Source organism: Gorilla gorilla, chromosome 19 (assembly GCF_029281585.2).
Source record: "Gorilla gorilla gorilla isolate KB3781 chromosome 19, NHGRI_mGorGor1-v2.1_pri, whole genome shotgun sequence".
Lineage (NCBI taxonomy): Eukaryota > Metazoa > Chordata > Mammalia > Primates > Hominidae > Gorilla > Gorilla gorilla.
Window position 1 is genome coordinate 89,937,005 of NC_073243.2, and position 17,312 is coordinate 89,954,316.

The 17,312-nt window shown below is 36.1% G+C and overlaps 1 protein-coding gene across 5 annotated transcripts in view; it reads left to right on the top strand.

The window, feature by feature from the left end:
- Window positions 1–17,312, top strand: part of CDH12 (cadherin 12) — a 1,104,089-nt gene that overhangs the window by 892,850 nt on the left and 193,927 nt on the right. The window lies entirely within an intron of this gene.

Genomic DNA, 17,312 nt, shown 5'->3' on the forward strand with positions numbered 1-17,312 from the left:
TACTGGCACAAAAACAGGGACATAAACCAATAGAACAGAATAGAGAACCCAGAAATAAAGCCACACAGCTATGATTATCTGATCATCAATAAAACTGACAAAAACGAGCAATGGGGAAAAGACTGTCTTTTCAATAAATGGTACTGGGATAACTAACTAGCCATATGCAAAAGATTGAAACTGGACCCCTTCCTTACACAATATACAAAAATCAACTCAAGATGGATTAAACACTTAAATGCAAAACACAAAATTAGAAAAACCCTGGAAGACAACCTAGGCAATACCATCCTGGACTTAGAACAGGCAAGGATTTCATGACTAAGATGTCAAAAGCAATTGCAACAAAAGCAAAAATTCATAAATGGGAACTTCATTAGTCCATTTTCACACTGCTATAAAGAACCACCAGAGACTGAGTAATTTATAAAGAAAAAGGTTTAATTGACTTGAAGTTCAGCACGGCTGGGAAGGCCTCAGGAAACTTACAATTATACGAGAAGGTGAAAGGGATGCAATGCACCTTTTTCACAAGGCGGCAGGAGAAGTACCAGGCAAAGCTGGGAAGAGCCCCTCATAAAACCATTAGATCTCGTGAGAACTCATTCACTATCACAAGAACAGCATGGGTGAAACCACCCCCAGATTCAATTACCTCCACCTAGTCTCTCCATGTGGTGATTATGGAGATTATAATTCAAGATGAGATTTGGGTGGGGACACAAAGCCTAAACATATCAGGATCTCATTAAACTTATTAAGAGCTTCTGCATAGCAAAAGAAACTATTAACAAACAGACAACCTACAGAATGGGAGAAACTATTTGCAAACTATGCGTCTGACAAATGTCTAAAATCCAGCACCTATAAGGAATTTAAACAAATTTACAAGAGAAAAACAACCCCACTAAAATGTGGGCAAAGTACATGAACAGACACTTTTCAAAAGAAGACATACATGCAGCCAACAAGCATGTGAAAAAAAAAATTCAATATCACTGATCATTAGAGAAATGCAAATTAAAACCACAATAAAATATAATTTCACACCAGTTAAAATGGCTACTATTAAAATTTTCAAAAAATAACAGATGCTGGCAGGTTGTGGAGAAAAGGAAACACTTACACACTGTTAGTGGGAGTGTAAGTTAGTTCAACTATTGTGGAAAGCAGCATGGCAATTCCTCAAAGAGATAAAAGCAGAACTACCATTCCAACCAGCAATCGCATTACTGCATATATACCCAGAAGAAAATATATCATTCTACCGTAAAGACACATGCACACAAATGTTCATTGCAGCAATATGCACAATAGCAAAGACATAGAATCAACCTCAGTGCTCATCAATAAGAGTTTAGATAAAGAAAATGTGGTATATAGACACCATGGAGCTATAAAAAAGAATGAGATCATGTTCTTTGCAGTAACATGGATGGAGCTGGAGGCTATTATACTGGGCAAATTAACACAGGAACAAAAAACCAAATACTAGAAAATACTGCATGTTCTCACTTACAAGTGGGGAACTAAATTATGAGAACACATGGACACAAAGAAGGGAACAGCAGACACTGGAGTCTACTTGAGAGTGGAGGGTGACAGGAGACAGAGGAGCAGGAAAAATAATTGTTGAGTACTTGGTACCTAGGTGACAAAATGATCTGTACAACAAACCCTGGTGACACGAGTTTACCTATATAACAAACTTTCACAGGTACTCCCAAACCTAAAATAAAAGTTAAAAAAAAAAAAGAAAGCAAGCCCAAACCCATCCACATGGCAGCATGGCATTGCAATTTTCAATTACTTGGGGGAAATAAAGATTCTCATGTGATTAGAGGAAATAATCTTTATTTAATAATAATGCTTAATAAGAACACTTGACAATAGATGGCTGAGAAGACCAAGAATCACCAAATATTTAAATAAAAATAAAAAATAAAGAATATCCTATCTATGAAATGATATAAACACTAAGAAAATAGAATTAACAGAAGAAACTAAAGAAAATGTCAATAGCCTTGGTGTCCATAGAGGAATAGGAATCACAAAAATAACCATAAAATATTTTTAAATATACCTTTTACAAGCAATACTCCAGAATGTCAGAAATTAAAAATATCATTAGCAAAATAAAATGTAGTAAACAGAATAAATAATATAAAAGATAAAACTGATGTCTAAAGATTACCCCAGAATCTGAACTGCATGAGGGGGAATAATAATTACGTTACTGGATATGAGAACAACTATTTAATAGACACATCTACTTGGATGACAATGCTTTTTTTAAATGTCAAATTTCCAGTTTATTAATTTTAATACATTTCTGATCAAAATTACTCATTTCTTTTTGTGCCCTTATTTTTTGCATTAATTTTCATTTTTTACATCTCCATGCTGAATTGAAAAAAACTTCTACTGACCTGTATTTCAGTATATTAATTATTCCTTCAATGGTATCTAATCTGGTGGTAAATTATCTATTATATTTAATTTAAGTAATCACATTTGTATTTTAAATGTTTTGCTTATTTCATCTACAATATAATACTAACATAGTTTTTTCTCTACAATTAGTTTAAGCTTTGAACTAAATTTTTAAAGAGTAAAATATTTATTATCTTTCTCTGATATTGTCCAATGTTTGAAGTCTTTGTGGGTCTAATTATGTTTCATGTTGTTTTTGTTGATTTTAACTTATTTTGCCTTGTTTCACTGTGTTCTTGAGAATATTGTAAGATTTAGCTTTAGGGTATTTTTATAAAGCATTCAGATTTGCTTCTCCCTAACACCTGGGCAGTGTATGAGTAGGACCACCTTAAAAAAATGTTCAATTCTTGAGATTACCTGAGTCACGCAGTCACACAAACCCAAGTAGTGGATCCAAGCTACCACTGCTTTAGGTCTGTCTGGTTCACCTTATGCTGAGGGTATGAGATTTGGTCATCTCAATCTTTTAGGGGAGGGCTCCTTAAGAAGACTTAACATATGCTAGTCTTGGGTTTTGGTTTCTTTCTCATTCACCCTGAAACTGTCAAAATAAATATTAATATTTGTAGAGATCGGCAAATTGCAACTGGTAAGGTTATATCCTTACCTCTCTGGGTCCTTCTTTTCTCTTCAAATTTGGTTTGATCACTTATTAAAATTTTATAAGCTCTCAATGCTTTTTAAAAGGTGTTTTAAATGTGCAATCACTAGCATTTTTTAAAGTTTTTTCATTGGGAATTATAGTCTGAATAATATCCCACCATAACTAGAAAATGAAATACCTACCTATTACAAATGCAATACATTTTATATATGAGTAATTTGCCTTTTTCTAATTAATTTTATTTTAAAACTCATATTAAAACCTATATTTTATAAGAAAAAAAAAGCTTGACATTTGATTAAGACCAACTTAGCTCCACAAATCTCTACCCGAATGACCACAGGCAAGTGATCTGACATTGGCAAGTACCTATTTTCTTTTTCATTTATAAAATGGAAATACATAACTGAGCTTAATGTGGATCAAAGAAATTAATATGTAAAAAAAATCAAACACAGAACCTGAAAATGATAGGAAGTCAATTATTCAGCCTACCTATCCACTACTAAAATTCTTGGTTATGAACTTCACAAGGGAACACACTGTATTACCACTCTACTCAATAACGTGAATTTCATTGTGTATCTTCTGGGGCAAGTGCTTCTTCCAAACAAATTAAACCATGCCACTCACACAATGTTCCTCTATCTCATAAGTGTTTGCTATTCTCCTGTTGATTTTACATTTAATGAGGGATAAATTCTATGTTCACAATCATAACCAAATAGTACCTAGAGAACAAAAGCTACTAAGACAAGACAACCCTCAATTCAATTAATAACTAATCCCTCTCTTTTTCAGAGGTACATCAGTTGTTCCTCCAGTATTAAAACCCCTCCTGTTTTACAATAAAAAAGCAGACAGATGACAGGATCTCATTAAACATCTATTGTGCACCCACACAAAAAAAATTAAGTAGGCAGATGCTCTGATTATTTAAAGCAACACACAGAGTTTCAGGATGAAGTTTTATTTCTGAATTTTAACTTATGCACAACTTTTAAAATATTACTTCATTTATAAATAAAGCAGCACTAACTTGGTAACTTGGAATCACTGTATTTTTCTTCATAAAGAATAAAGTCAGGATGGGATAACAGTTAGCTCTCTTTGTTTCTGAATAATGATTCAACATTAATTTAGATATTAGAAGCTCTCACATGCAAGTGTGTGTGCATGCACTCACACACACTACTCTGAAGAGGTGGAATATGAGGAAATAAGATACACATACACAGAGAAGGAATATGTAACATTTAATTTTAACCTCAATGACAGGAGGAGGAGCACCAATAATCCAAAAAAAAAAAAGAAATCCCAAAAGTTTTGGATTAGCTGCCTCTCTAGCTAAGTATATATTTTATTGCTAGTCAATATGGCATGACCAAAATTATAGCAATGAAAATAGTCATAATTATCATCAAGTAATGAAAATAACATTTATGTGCTCAACAGTATTACTTATATATTCTGATTAAATCATGTGCTATTGAAAGCAGGATGAAGTAGAGCTTATTTTATATCTTAGAATTCTTTATCAATGTCAGTTTAGGAAATGAAAGTTATTAGAATTTCAGTGTAATTAATTCATTTGCAATTGGTGTCTATTTGGTTATGTATTTTTTCATAGATATAGTCTGAGAGACATTATCTGGTAACTTTTATCATGTCTCTGAGAAACTGATTTTCTGTAAGGCCTAATTTTTTTTCTTAAAGAAATATGTATCTGCTCATGCATATACCAACTTCATGGATTCCAAACAATAAAAAAGTTAATTGTAAGGATTGGACAGAATCTACATTTTAAATGCTATTTAAAACATTATTACACTGTAGTGGAGGAATCATAAACTGCAGAAGTTTTTCAACCATGCCACCACAAGCTACATCTCTACAAAATGTTTTGTACTTTTACTTTAAAGAACTAAAATTGGAAACAAAGTGTGGAGAATTATTTCTTCCTTTTCTCTTCCCTTCATCCTCATTCTAGCACCAGTCATACCTGACCATGATTTTTAAAGAGTATAAATTACTCCTCTTCTCAGAGGTAGAAATACACAGAAAAATACACAAAAACCAAATTCTGTCAAAATGTATTTAAAGAGGTTTATTCAGAGCCAGTATAAGTGACCAAGGCCTGGGTTACACTATCTCAAGAGGTTCTGAAAGCATGCCCAAGGCAACCGGGTTACAGTTTGGTTTTATACATTCCAAGGAGACAACCAATTGCAGGTAATTGCAGGTAGGTCAGTGGAGGAGCTTGTACGTCATAAGTGGGTTTTAGGGATCCTTTAGTTGACAATTGGTTGAGAGAGTTATGCTGTTGTCTAAAGTCTTGAAATCGATAGAAAGTAATGCCTGAGTTCAGATAAGAGTGGGGGAAAGACCACGGAACTTATTAAGTAGATGAAGCCTCATAGGTGGCCCTCAGAGAGAATAGATGGTAAATGTTTCTTTTCAGACCTTTAAAGGTATCAGACTCTCAATCACTCCTAGGTCCTGGAAAGGCATAGAAAGGGGAAGCATGGCTGCATTAATGAAGATTCTCCATAGATGCAAATTTCCTCTATCTCAGTTTGCTGGCCTTGCAACAGCCATTTCAAAACACATCAAAGAAATATATGTTAGGGCAAAATATTTTTATATCCTTCAGGGTCTGCTGTCTGTTATGTGATGCTGTACCAGAGTCAGGTTGGAAAGCAAGCCACATTATATAGGGTTAATAAAAAACCCATGTAAAGAGATGTTATCATTCGTAGGGCTGACTCCCAGTTTCTTTAAATAGGAATTTGGGCAAGATGAAAAAAAAAATCAGAATTTAGTCCTCAACTCAAATATTTTATTCATTCAAATGCTTATTCAAACTACCGAATCCTCCAATAACAGAAAGTATAGTGTCTATCCTGAAGACTTTCATCCCATCTCACAGCATGTTTTCTCCTAGTACACCCTGATTGTCCAAGGACTTCTGAGAACACCATTCCAAAAGAGGTCACGATCTCAACAACTGTCACAGAAAGAAAGAATACAGGAAGACAAGATGCGAAAGTTATGTCAGTGGCTTTCATTCATCACACCACTATGTACTGGTTCTCTAGTACTGTGCTGTTATGATCCTCCTGACTTTTACCCTGTGAATATCCTAGTGCTTTTATATCAGTCTCACATCCTCAACACCCTGGTTTCCATAAAAATGCAACCAAGTCAGATGGCTGTGATCTGGTGGGATTCTAGTTCCATTTGCAGCCTCCAAAGCAGTCTTTTACCTAAGAACACTCAGGCCTCCAAGGTTAAGATAACAGTATACTCCAATGCAAAATTCTCCACCTCCCTACTTCAGGTCCCAGGGACTCTCAGCTGCGAGTCACTCTTTGAACAATAAGAACAGACACTTAAATGATGATAACTAATGGCAGCAGCACTAATGTAAGAACGCTGGAACTATTAGTACCCTCATCTTCCAGATGAGAGAACTCAATAGCAGATGATTTACATAAACTGCCTGAAGATAAAGTAGAATAATAATAATGAAATCCAGGCATTGTGGACCTGAATGCTGCAACCTAGCTACTCCTCTTTGTGGCTTCTCCATTGTCTTTTCCTGCCAGTTCAGTTCTAACAGGAATAAACAGACGCTATTCAAAAGCTTTTCAAGTCTGAATGAAGATGTACCTAGGGTTGGTGTTGATGAACTTTCCCTCACTCTTCCTTAAGGAAATTTGTTCTTTCCTGCTATTTGAGAGACATGTTCTTCATCTTCTTCTTCAAAAGAGCTAAAATGCACCTTTATTTGCATAATGAAGATAGTGCAGTGAAGTACTTTCTTGCATTGTCAAGGAAATGAGCTCCAAAGGAACTTTCTTTTAGCATAGAGAAAGCTGCTGTTTTTATTTACTTGCATTTTGCATATGAATATATTTTAATTTAGTTTCAACAGGTAACTGAATTAGAAAGTGAAATTATAAAGTCATTTCTCCAAGAAAGAAGGTAGAGCTTATAAATATTAGTAATCTTAGCTGGGCACGATGACTTACGCCTGTAATCCCAGCACTTTGGGAGGCTGATGCGGGCCAATCACCTGAGGTCAGGAGTTTGTGACCAGCCTGGCCAATATGGTGAAACCCTGTCTCTACTAAAAGTACAAAAATTAGTCTCTACTGAAAATACAAAAATTAGCCATATGTGGTGGCACGTGCCTGTAATCCCAGTTACTTGGGAGGGTGAGGCAGAAATTGCAGTGAGCTGAGACCGCACCACCGCACTCCAGCTTGGCGAACATAGTGAGACTCCGCCTAAAAATAAATAAATAAATATTAATAATCTTTTAAAGAAATGATTGTGGCTATTTCTAGGTCTAATGATACTTGCTTAATCGTATTGAAAACAATGTTATTTCTTTGAATGGCAATGGAATGTAAAATATTTAAAAATGCAATTTGACTTTTTTTACTTTTTAAAATTTATGTAGCTGGGCCGGGCACCCTGGCTCATGCCTGTAATCCTAGCACTTTGGGAGGCTGAGACTGGCGGATCACAAGGTCAGGAGATCGAGACCATCCTAGCTAACACGGTGAAACCCCGTCTCTACTAAAAACACAAAAAAATTAGCTGGGCGTGGTGGTGGGCACCTGTAGTACCAGCTACTCGGGAGGCTGAGGCAGGAGAATGGCATGAACCTGGGAGGTGGAGCTTGCAGTGAGATTGAGATTGCTCCACTGCACTCCAGCCTGGGTGACAGAGCGAGACTCTGTCTCAAAATAATAATAATAATAATAATAAAATAAAATTTATGTAGCTGATATATTACTATAACCTCACTTGCATTTTTAAATTATTTTACTGTTTCTCTCTTTTTACTTTTATCTTACCTATGCTGTACTTGAAGTTAGTTTTATATAGACAGAATTTTAAAAATTATTTATTTATGGGGTACAAATGCAATTGGGACAATATTGTTGGCCATGTTTTTTTGTTTTTGATTTTTGTTATTTTAACTACTCTGCCAATCTATGTTTTTTAGTTGGTTTCTATAGGCCTTTTGTGTTTAACAATTTGTATGTTGTGGTTGAAGTCTACCACTTTGTTATTTGTTTCTGTTTGTTTCTGTTTCTTATTCCTCTGTGTCTTTTTCTTGCTTTCCAATGGGTTACATAAACATGTTAAGTTTCCATCTTAATTTATTTATAGTGTTTTTAAATACAATGTTGCATTACTTAATGACAAAAGTTACATTCTGAGAAATGCATTAGGCAATTTCTTCACTGTGTAACATCATATAGTCTATTCTATGTGTAAATAGAGATAGCATAACCTACTACACACCCTAGGTTATGTGGTACAGCCTATTGATCCTAGGCTACAAACCTATACAGCATGTTACTGTGCTGAATACTGTAGGCATTTGCAACACAATGGTAAATATTTGTGTATCTAAACATTAAAAAAAAGGTACAGTAAAAAATCCAGTCAAAACATCAAAAATGGTATACCTGATTAGGGCACTTACTATAAATGAAGTTTGCAGGACTAGGAGTTGCTCTGGGAGAGTTAGTGAGTAAGTGGTGAGTGAGCATAAATGCCTAGGGCATCATTGTACAAAACTGTAGACTTTATAAACACTGAATTTATAAAATTTATAAAAAAACTTATTTCTTTCAAAATACATTAAACTTATCCTACAGTAACTTTTTTACTTTATAAACTTTTTAACTTATTTTTAACTTTTTGACTCTTTTGTAATAACACTTAGCTTAAAACGCATATTGTACACAGAAATACTTTATTTCCTTATATCCTTATTCTCTAAGATTTTTTTTAATTTTACATCTTTTAATTTTTAATTTTGTTGTTGTTGTTGTTAAAAACAAAGACACAAATGCACATACTAGCGTAGGCCTACACAGGGTCAGTATGATCAACATCACTGTTTTCTACCTCCAGATCTTGTCCCACTGGAAGCTCCTCTAGGCCAATAACGCATATGGATCTGTTGACATCTCCTATGATAACAGTGCCCTCTGAAATGCCTCATGAAGGACCACTGTGAGGCTGTTTTACAGTTGCCTAATTCTTTTTTTTTTTTTTTTTTGAGACAGAGTCTCGTTCTGTCGCCCAGGCTGGAGTGCAGTGGCGTGATCTCGGCTCACTGCAAGCTCTGCCTCCTGGGTTCACGTCATTCTCCTGCCTCAGCCTCCCGAATAGCTGGGAATATAGGCGCCCCCCACCAGACCTGGCTAATTTTTTGTATTTTTAGTAGAGATGGGGTTTCACCGTGTTAGCCAGGATGGTCTCGATCTCCTGACCTCGTGATCTGCCCGCCTCGGGCCTATTTCTTTTAATAAGTAGAAGGTGTACACTACAATAACAATAAAAAATATGGTATAGTAAATACACGAAAATGTAATATATTTGTTTATTATTATTACTAAGCAAAATGTACTTGTATTAGTCCATTCTCACACTACTATAAAGACACTACCTGAGACTGGGTAATTCATAAAGGAAAGAGGTTTAATTGAGTCACAGTTCTGCATGGCTGAGGAGGCCTCATGGAACTTACAATCATGGTGAAATGGGAAGCAGTCATCTTCTTCACAAGACAACAGGAGAGAGAAGGATTGTGTGTAGGAGGAGCTGTGAAACACTTAACAAAACCATCAGATCTCCTGAGAACTCACTCACTATCATAAGAACAGTATGGCGGAAACCGCCCGCATGATCCAATCACCTTCCACCAGGTCCTGCCCTCAACACATGGGTATTATGAAGATTACAATTCAAGATGAGATTTGGGTGGGGATATAGAGCCAAACCATATCATTCCACCCCTGGCCCCTCCCAGATCTCACATATTTTTTACATTTCCAACCCAACATCGTGCCTTCCTAACAGTGCCCCAGAGTCTTAAATCATTTCAGCAGTAACTCCACAGCCCACAGTTCAAAGTCTCATCTGAGACAAGGCAAGACGTTTTGGCCTATAAGCCTGTAAAATCAAAAGCAAGTTAGTTACTTCCTAGATACCATGAGGGTACAGGAATTGGATAAATGCTCCCATTCAAAATGGGAGAAATTAGTCAAAACAAAGGGGATACAGACCCCATGAAAGTCTGAAACCCAGCAGGGCAGTCATTAAAACTTAAAGCTTTAAAATAATCTCCTTGTCTCCATGTTTCACATCCAGGGCATGTTAATGCAAGGGGTGGGCTCCCATGGCCTTGGGCAGTTCCTTCACAGGCTGGCATTGAGTGTCTGTGGCTTTTCCAGGTGCACAGTACAAGCTGTTGGTGGATCTTCCATTCAGGGGTCTGGAGAACAGTGGCCCTCTTCTCACAGCTTCACTAGGCAGTGCCCCAGTGGGGACTCTGTGTGGGAGCTCCAACCCCACATTTCCCTTCTGCACTACCCTAGCAGAGGTTTTCCATGATGGCTCCACCCCTGCAGCCAATCTCGGCCTGGACATCCAGGCATTTCCATACAACCTATGAAATCTAGGCAGAGGTTTCCACACCTGAATTCTTGACTTCTGTGTACCCTCAGGCCCAACACCATATGGAATCCTCCAAGGCTTGGGGCTTGCACCCTCTGAATCAACAGGTGAGCTGTACATTGGCTCCTTTTAGCCACGGCTGGAGCTGGAGTAGCAGCAGCTGGGACACAGGGCACCAAGTCCTGAGGTTGCCCAGAGCAACAGGGCCCTAGGCCCAGCCCATGAAACCATTTTTCCCTCAGAAGCCGCTGGGTCTGTGATGAGAAGGACTGCCATGGAAGTCTCTGATACGCCCAAGAAAAATTTTGCCATTGTCTTGGCTACTGTAATAACATTTGGCTTCTTGTTATTTAGGCAAATTTCTGTAGCCAGCTTGAATTCCTCCCCTGAAAAATGGGTTTTTCTTTTCTACTGCATGGTCAGGCTGCAAATTTTCCAAACTTTTATGCCCTGCTTCCATTTTAAACGTAAGTTCCAATTTGAGATAATGTTTCTCAAGTTAAAAGTTCCACATATCTCTAGGACAGGGGCAAAATGCTTCCAGTCCCTGCTAAGGCAGAGTAAAAGTGATCTTTGGTCTCTAGCTCCTAATGAGTTCTTCTTCTCCATCCAAGACCACCTCAGCTTGGACTTCACTGTCTATATCACTATCAGCATTTTGGTCAAAACCATTCCACAAGTCCCTGGGAAGTTTCAAACTTTCTCACAACTTCCTGTCTTCTTCTGAGCCCTCCAAACACTTCCAACCTCTGCCCGATACCCAGTTCTAAAGTCACTTCCTCATTTTCAGTATCTTTATAGCAGTGCCCCACTCCCAGTACCAATTTACTCTATTAGTCTGTTCTCACACCGCTATAAAGATACTACCCAAGACGGGGTAATTTATAAAAGAAAGAGGGTTAATTGACTCATAGTTCCGCATGGCTGGAGAGGCCTCAGAAAACTTACAATCATGGTGGAATAAAAGCAGTTGGCTTCTTCACAAGGCAACAGGAGAGAATGAGTGTGTCTAGGAGAAACTTTCAAACACTTTTAAAACCATGAGATCTCATGAAAACTTACTCACTATCATGAGAACAGCATGAGGGAAACTGCCTCCAGGATCCAGTCACTTCCCACAGGGTCTTGCCCTTGACACGGGAGGATCATGAGGATTACAATTCAAGATGAGATTTGGGTGGGGCCACAGCCAAACAATATCAGTACTAGACATAATTTTATGTGCTACACTTTTATATAACTGGCAATGCAGTAGGTTTGTTTACACCATCATTGCCACAAACAGGTGAGAAATATGTTAGACTATGATGTTAAGACAGCTCAGCTGCAATGTCACTAGGTAATATTCATCTCTATTATAATCTTATGGGACCACCATGATATATGCAGTCTATTGCTGAGCAAAACATCGTTATGCAGTGCATGATTGTACATGATTTTGTTTGGTTTTATTAATTGCACTGGTTAAAATAATATATGTGTAATGTCAAGATCTACTGTTACTGATGTTTTACCTCTGAGTGAAGTGTAGAAAGCTTGTTTCCATATGAGTCTCTTTACTATCACTACTTTTTAGATATAATTATCTTAAATATTTCCTCTGTGTTCCTTGAGCATCCAACCAGATAGGTCACTAATTTTTGCTTCAACTATTAGAAATGGCTTAAAAACTTAAGAGAAGTTTGATTATACATTATATTTATGCTTAATTTTACCCATTTAGATGGATGTTTGTAAAAGCTGCAAACCTTCTTCTTTTATCATTTCTTTTCTGTTTAGAGAACTTATTCTTTAAAGGTAAGTTTGTTAGCAACACATTACCTTAGCATTCTTTCATTAGACAATGTTTTCTATGTCACTTTAATGCCTGAAGAATATTATTGCTGGGTATCGAATTTACGGTTCACAGTTCTGTTCCTTCGGTACTTCAAAAATATTATCTGTTTCCTTCCAGCCTTCATGGTTTCAGATGGAAAATCTGCTGTGGTTTACATTATTGTTTTTCTGTAAGAAATGTGCCATTTTTCTCTGTTTGCTTTCAAGATTTTTAATTTCTTTTTTTCATTTCCAGAAATTGAATGTATTTGGGTGTATTCTATTTAGGGTTTGCTCTGTTTCTTGAATATTTAGGTTTATGTCTTCCATCCAATTTGGGAAGGTTGAAGTCATTATTTTTTAATAGTTTTTTTGTCCTACATTCTATCTCCTCGTCTTCTATATCTCCTGTGATTATGAATGTTAGCTCTTTTATTATTGTTCTAAAGTTTCCTGAAATGCTGTTAAATTTTTTTTATCAGTTTTCTTCTTCTTGTTCCAACAGTAAATTCTGTTGGCATGTTTTCAGATTCACTGATTCCATCTTCTGCTCTGTGCTCTCTTCTTTTGTGACCATCCTCTGAATCTATTATTTCCATTATTGTATTTTAATTTTATTTAGTTCATATTTACTTTTTATAACTTATAAGTCATAATTGAATTTACTTTTAATTTTAACTTTTATTTGTTCCAAGAGAATACAATATATAATTGCTTATTTAAACACTTTTATGATGGTTACTTTAAAATCCTTGTTAGATAATTCCAACCTCTCTTTTTTTTTTCTTTTTTTTTTTTTTTTTTTGTCTGAAACAGTCTCACTCTGTTGCCCAGGCTGGAGTGCAGCGGTATGATCTTGGCTCACTGTAACCTCCATCTCCCAGGTTCAAGTGATTCTCCTGCCTCAGCCTCCCAACTAGCTGGGATTACAGGCATGTGCCAATGCACCCGGCTAACTTTTTATATTTTTAGTAGAGGCGGGGTTTCGCCATGTTGGACAGGCTGGTCTTGAACTCCTGACCTCAAGTGATCCACCCATCTTGGCCTCCCACAGTGCTGGGATTACAGGTGTGAGCCACTGCGCCCAGCCCCAATGCCTTTTTCATGTCTGTGTTGGTGTCTGTTGTCTTTCTCTTATTCAGGTTATGATTTCCTAGTTCTTTTGTTTTATAAGTGATTTTTATTGTGTCCTGAATATTTTTTTATATTATGAGAATCTTTTCTCTCTTATTATTTTGTAGATGGTTCCCTGTTGATGTGTAACCTGAGAGCTGGGTGGGTGTGCATGTTTATCTTCCTGATGGGACCTATTAATACCATCCTACCAAAAGTAGAGTACTAACTTATACTTCCTTCTTGCAGACTGGTTAGGTGGAAGTTTGTCTTCTCCCTCCACCCACTGGCAACCTCATGGCAAAAGTAGGGTACCGAGTTACATATCTTTGTTTCCTCCAAGTGAAAAAATAACCTCACTTCCCTGATGTGGCCCACTGACACCAGGGAGGGGGTGAGTAGGGGCCAACTTATACCACTTGGTTGCTTCCAAGGAGTAGGAGTGGGGAGAAGCTGTGTAAGAACAGAACTGATCATTAAAGACCCTATTATAAATTCTTGCTTTTATAGTACTTATTCTTGTGGCTTAAATAATCCACACCAATTAATCACCACGGAATATATGAGACATTATATTAATTATTAAATTTTACATGGCAACACTAACAATATTAACTCCCATTTTCTATCTCTTTAATTGAGGTCATTCTTTGGAAGTTTAATCCATTCTTCTGTCCTACACGACTGAGTGAAATAGCATGTAGCAGCAACATATAGTACCAGTATGTAATCCTAATGCAATGGCACACCCCAGATGACCCTTTTGTGTATTGGGATTGACCATGGTTTTTCAGTTTAATCAAAGTTTAATTGATTAAACTCGGGGTTCACATTTTCTTTCTACACACCAATATTGAAGAGAAGTACTACAAAATACATAGGAGCACTAAACTGGTAGTAATAAGAAAAACATAAAATATTTAAGATAATGTGTTGCTTTTATTTCTAATATTAGCTACTGATACAATCAAAGCACTGCAGCTCAGTTTTCTCTTTTGTAAGAGGACAAGTTTGTATTAGTTAATCTTTAAATGTCTCTACAATCTGATTCTGAGATTGTGAATAAATAGATCTAAATACTGTTATAGGTATATAAACACAGATATAAATGCAGGTATGGGTAAAATTATGGCTATGGGTCCCAGCCTTAAATTCTTATTTTTTTATAACTAACTGATGTTCAGGGATAGATTTATGTGATCTGCTCATTTGCAGGGGCCCATCACTTGGCTAATTCTTTGGTGTCATTCGTGTCAAGTTTTAAATAATTTTTGAGTAAGATGTCCTATATTTTAATTTTGCACTGAACACTGCAAATTTTGTAGCTGTTCCTGCTAATTTGTTAATGAAATTTCTCTTTAGAAACTATTAAATTAATAAGACAATAATTAAGCAAATAATTATTAAATTTTACATGGTAACACTAGCAATATTAACTCCCATTTTCTATCTCTTTAATTCAGGCCATCCTTTAGAGGTTTAAGTATAATCCATTCTTATTTCCTACACAACTGAGTGTGTAGTACCAGTATGTAATCCTAATGTAATGGCACACCCCAGATGACCTTTTTGTGTGTTGGCATGGTTTTTCAGTTTAAGCAAAAGTTTAATTGATTGAAACTTGAAGTTCACATTTTTTTTTCTACACACCAATATTAAAGAGAAGTCCTACAAAATACTTATTCCATGGAAAAAAACAAAGTCCACTTTAGATCTAAAATGTATGTAATTGGTTGCATAAAATTTTGAGAATAAATTAAATGTTATATAAATGTAAGTAAAAATTTTACTGTAAACTTTGTAAATGCTAACTATAAACAGAAAACAAGTATATCTTATATAAAGAAATGTGTAGACTCTCTGTATTAATCCATTTTCACATCGCTATAAAGAATACCTGAGACAGGGTAATTTACAAAGGAAAGAGGCTTAATTGACTCACAGTTCTGCATGGCTGGGGAGACCTCAGGGAACTTACAATCATGGTGGAAGGGGAAGCAGGCACGTCTTACATGGCAGCAGGGGAGAGAGAGCATGTGAAGGAGGCACTGTCAAACACTTATAAAACCATCAGATCTCATGAGAACTCATTCACTATCATGAGAACATCTAGGGGAAACTGTGCCCATGATCCAATCACCTCCCACCAGGGCCCTCAACACATGGGCATTATGGGGATTACGATTCAAGATGAGATTTGGGTGACAGCACAGAGCCAAACCATATCACTCTCTGTGCCTTGTATTTCTCATGCTAGTCAATGCCAACTCATTAAAAGTTATCTGGAGATTTAACAGTTTTGGGGGATTATATATTGCCACTACTGTTATATTTTTGTCAGGATAATGTAGCAATTCCTAAACAAATCATACTTAAACCTCCACAGAAAAGATACATAGAAATGAGAATTCCATTTCCAGCATTGCTTTGAAAAACGTTTCAGAACTTTGAATATATATACTCATATATAAACACACACACATAAACAGATATATATTTCTGCATGTGTATATACATATATGGATACATATGTTCTTAAACTTTCTTTTAACAGAAAAATTAAAATACAAGGAAAATAATAGAGCACTAGTTATATAACTAGTATTATATAAATAATGTTATGTAACTAGTTATATAATTAAAAATATAAGAACCTAGGTGAGAATGAGAAAATCTAGATTTAGATTTACTACTTTTCCTAATACACACCCATACACATATATGTGTGTGTGTGTGTGTGTGTGTGTGTGTGTGTGTGTGTGTGTGTATATACTGTACTTGTCTCATAGTGGCTGGAGCACATTACTACCAACTTAGTGGATTAAAACACCACAAATCTACTATCTTACAGTTCTGCAAGTAAAGACTAAAATAGAGTCACATAGGTGAAAATCAAGAGCTTATACTCTCTTGAGGCTGCTTGGATTCTTGGCTATAACCCCTTTCTCCATCTTGAAATCCTGTCACTCCAACCTCTGCTTTCATGACACATCTCCCATCTCCTTCCTAACTCGAAGGCATCTTCTCAGTCTTACAAGAACTCCACTTGGGTTCACATTTGGAACACCCAAATAACCCACCTTAATATTCTCATCTCTAGATCCTTAAATAATTGCTTCTACAATGTCCTTTTTGTCATGGAAGGTGACATTTTCACAGGTTCCAGAAATTAGGACGTCGACATTTTAGTAAGCCATTATTCTGTCTACCACAGTGGCCTTGAATAGAAATCCTTCAGTTTTCATATACAGAAACAAAACATTCTTCCAAATGAGGAAGCTACATTGGGAAAAAAAAAAAAGTCAGCCACACAGGTCTCCCCACTAAAACTTAAAGATGGTTACATATTTTATTCTGAGTCAAAATGGAGAGTCTTCCTATATAACTCCCTTTCCACTGTATGATTTGTCACTTAATATCTCTCCCTTTCCGTTGTACGATTTGTCACTTAATATCTCTCTCTTACTTGAAGTCAGAGAACAGCAAACAGTTTGCAAAATATATAAATAGTCTATAAGTTGTGGTCCAAATAGTTCTTAGAATTCAGCTACATCTAAGTACACAATTACTTATTTAAGCTTGATTCAGTGAAACAGATTTTCAGTTGAGTTTCTTAATGGGAATGACCAGTCACATTTTTCAAATTTGGCTTTATGCATAAATTGACAAATTATTTATAATTTGAAACATCTGGGCTCATTTTTTAAAAGCAACTCATAAAATAAGAAATCATTTTATTGGTTCAAGCATGCATGCTATTAAATGACTCATCTTAATTTTTATCGTTTCATAAATG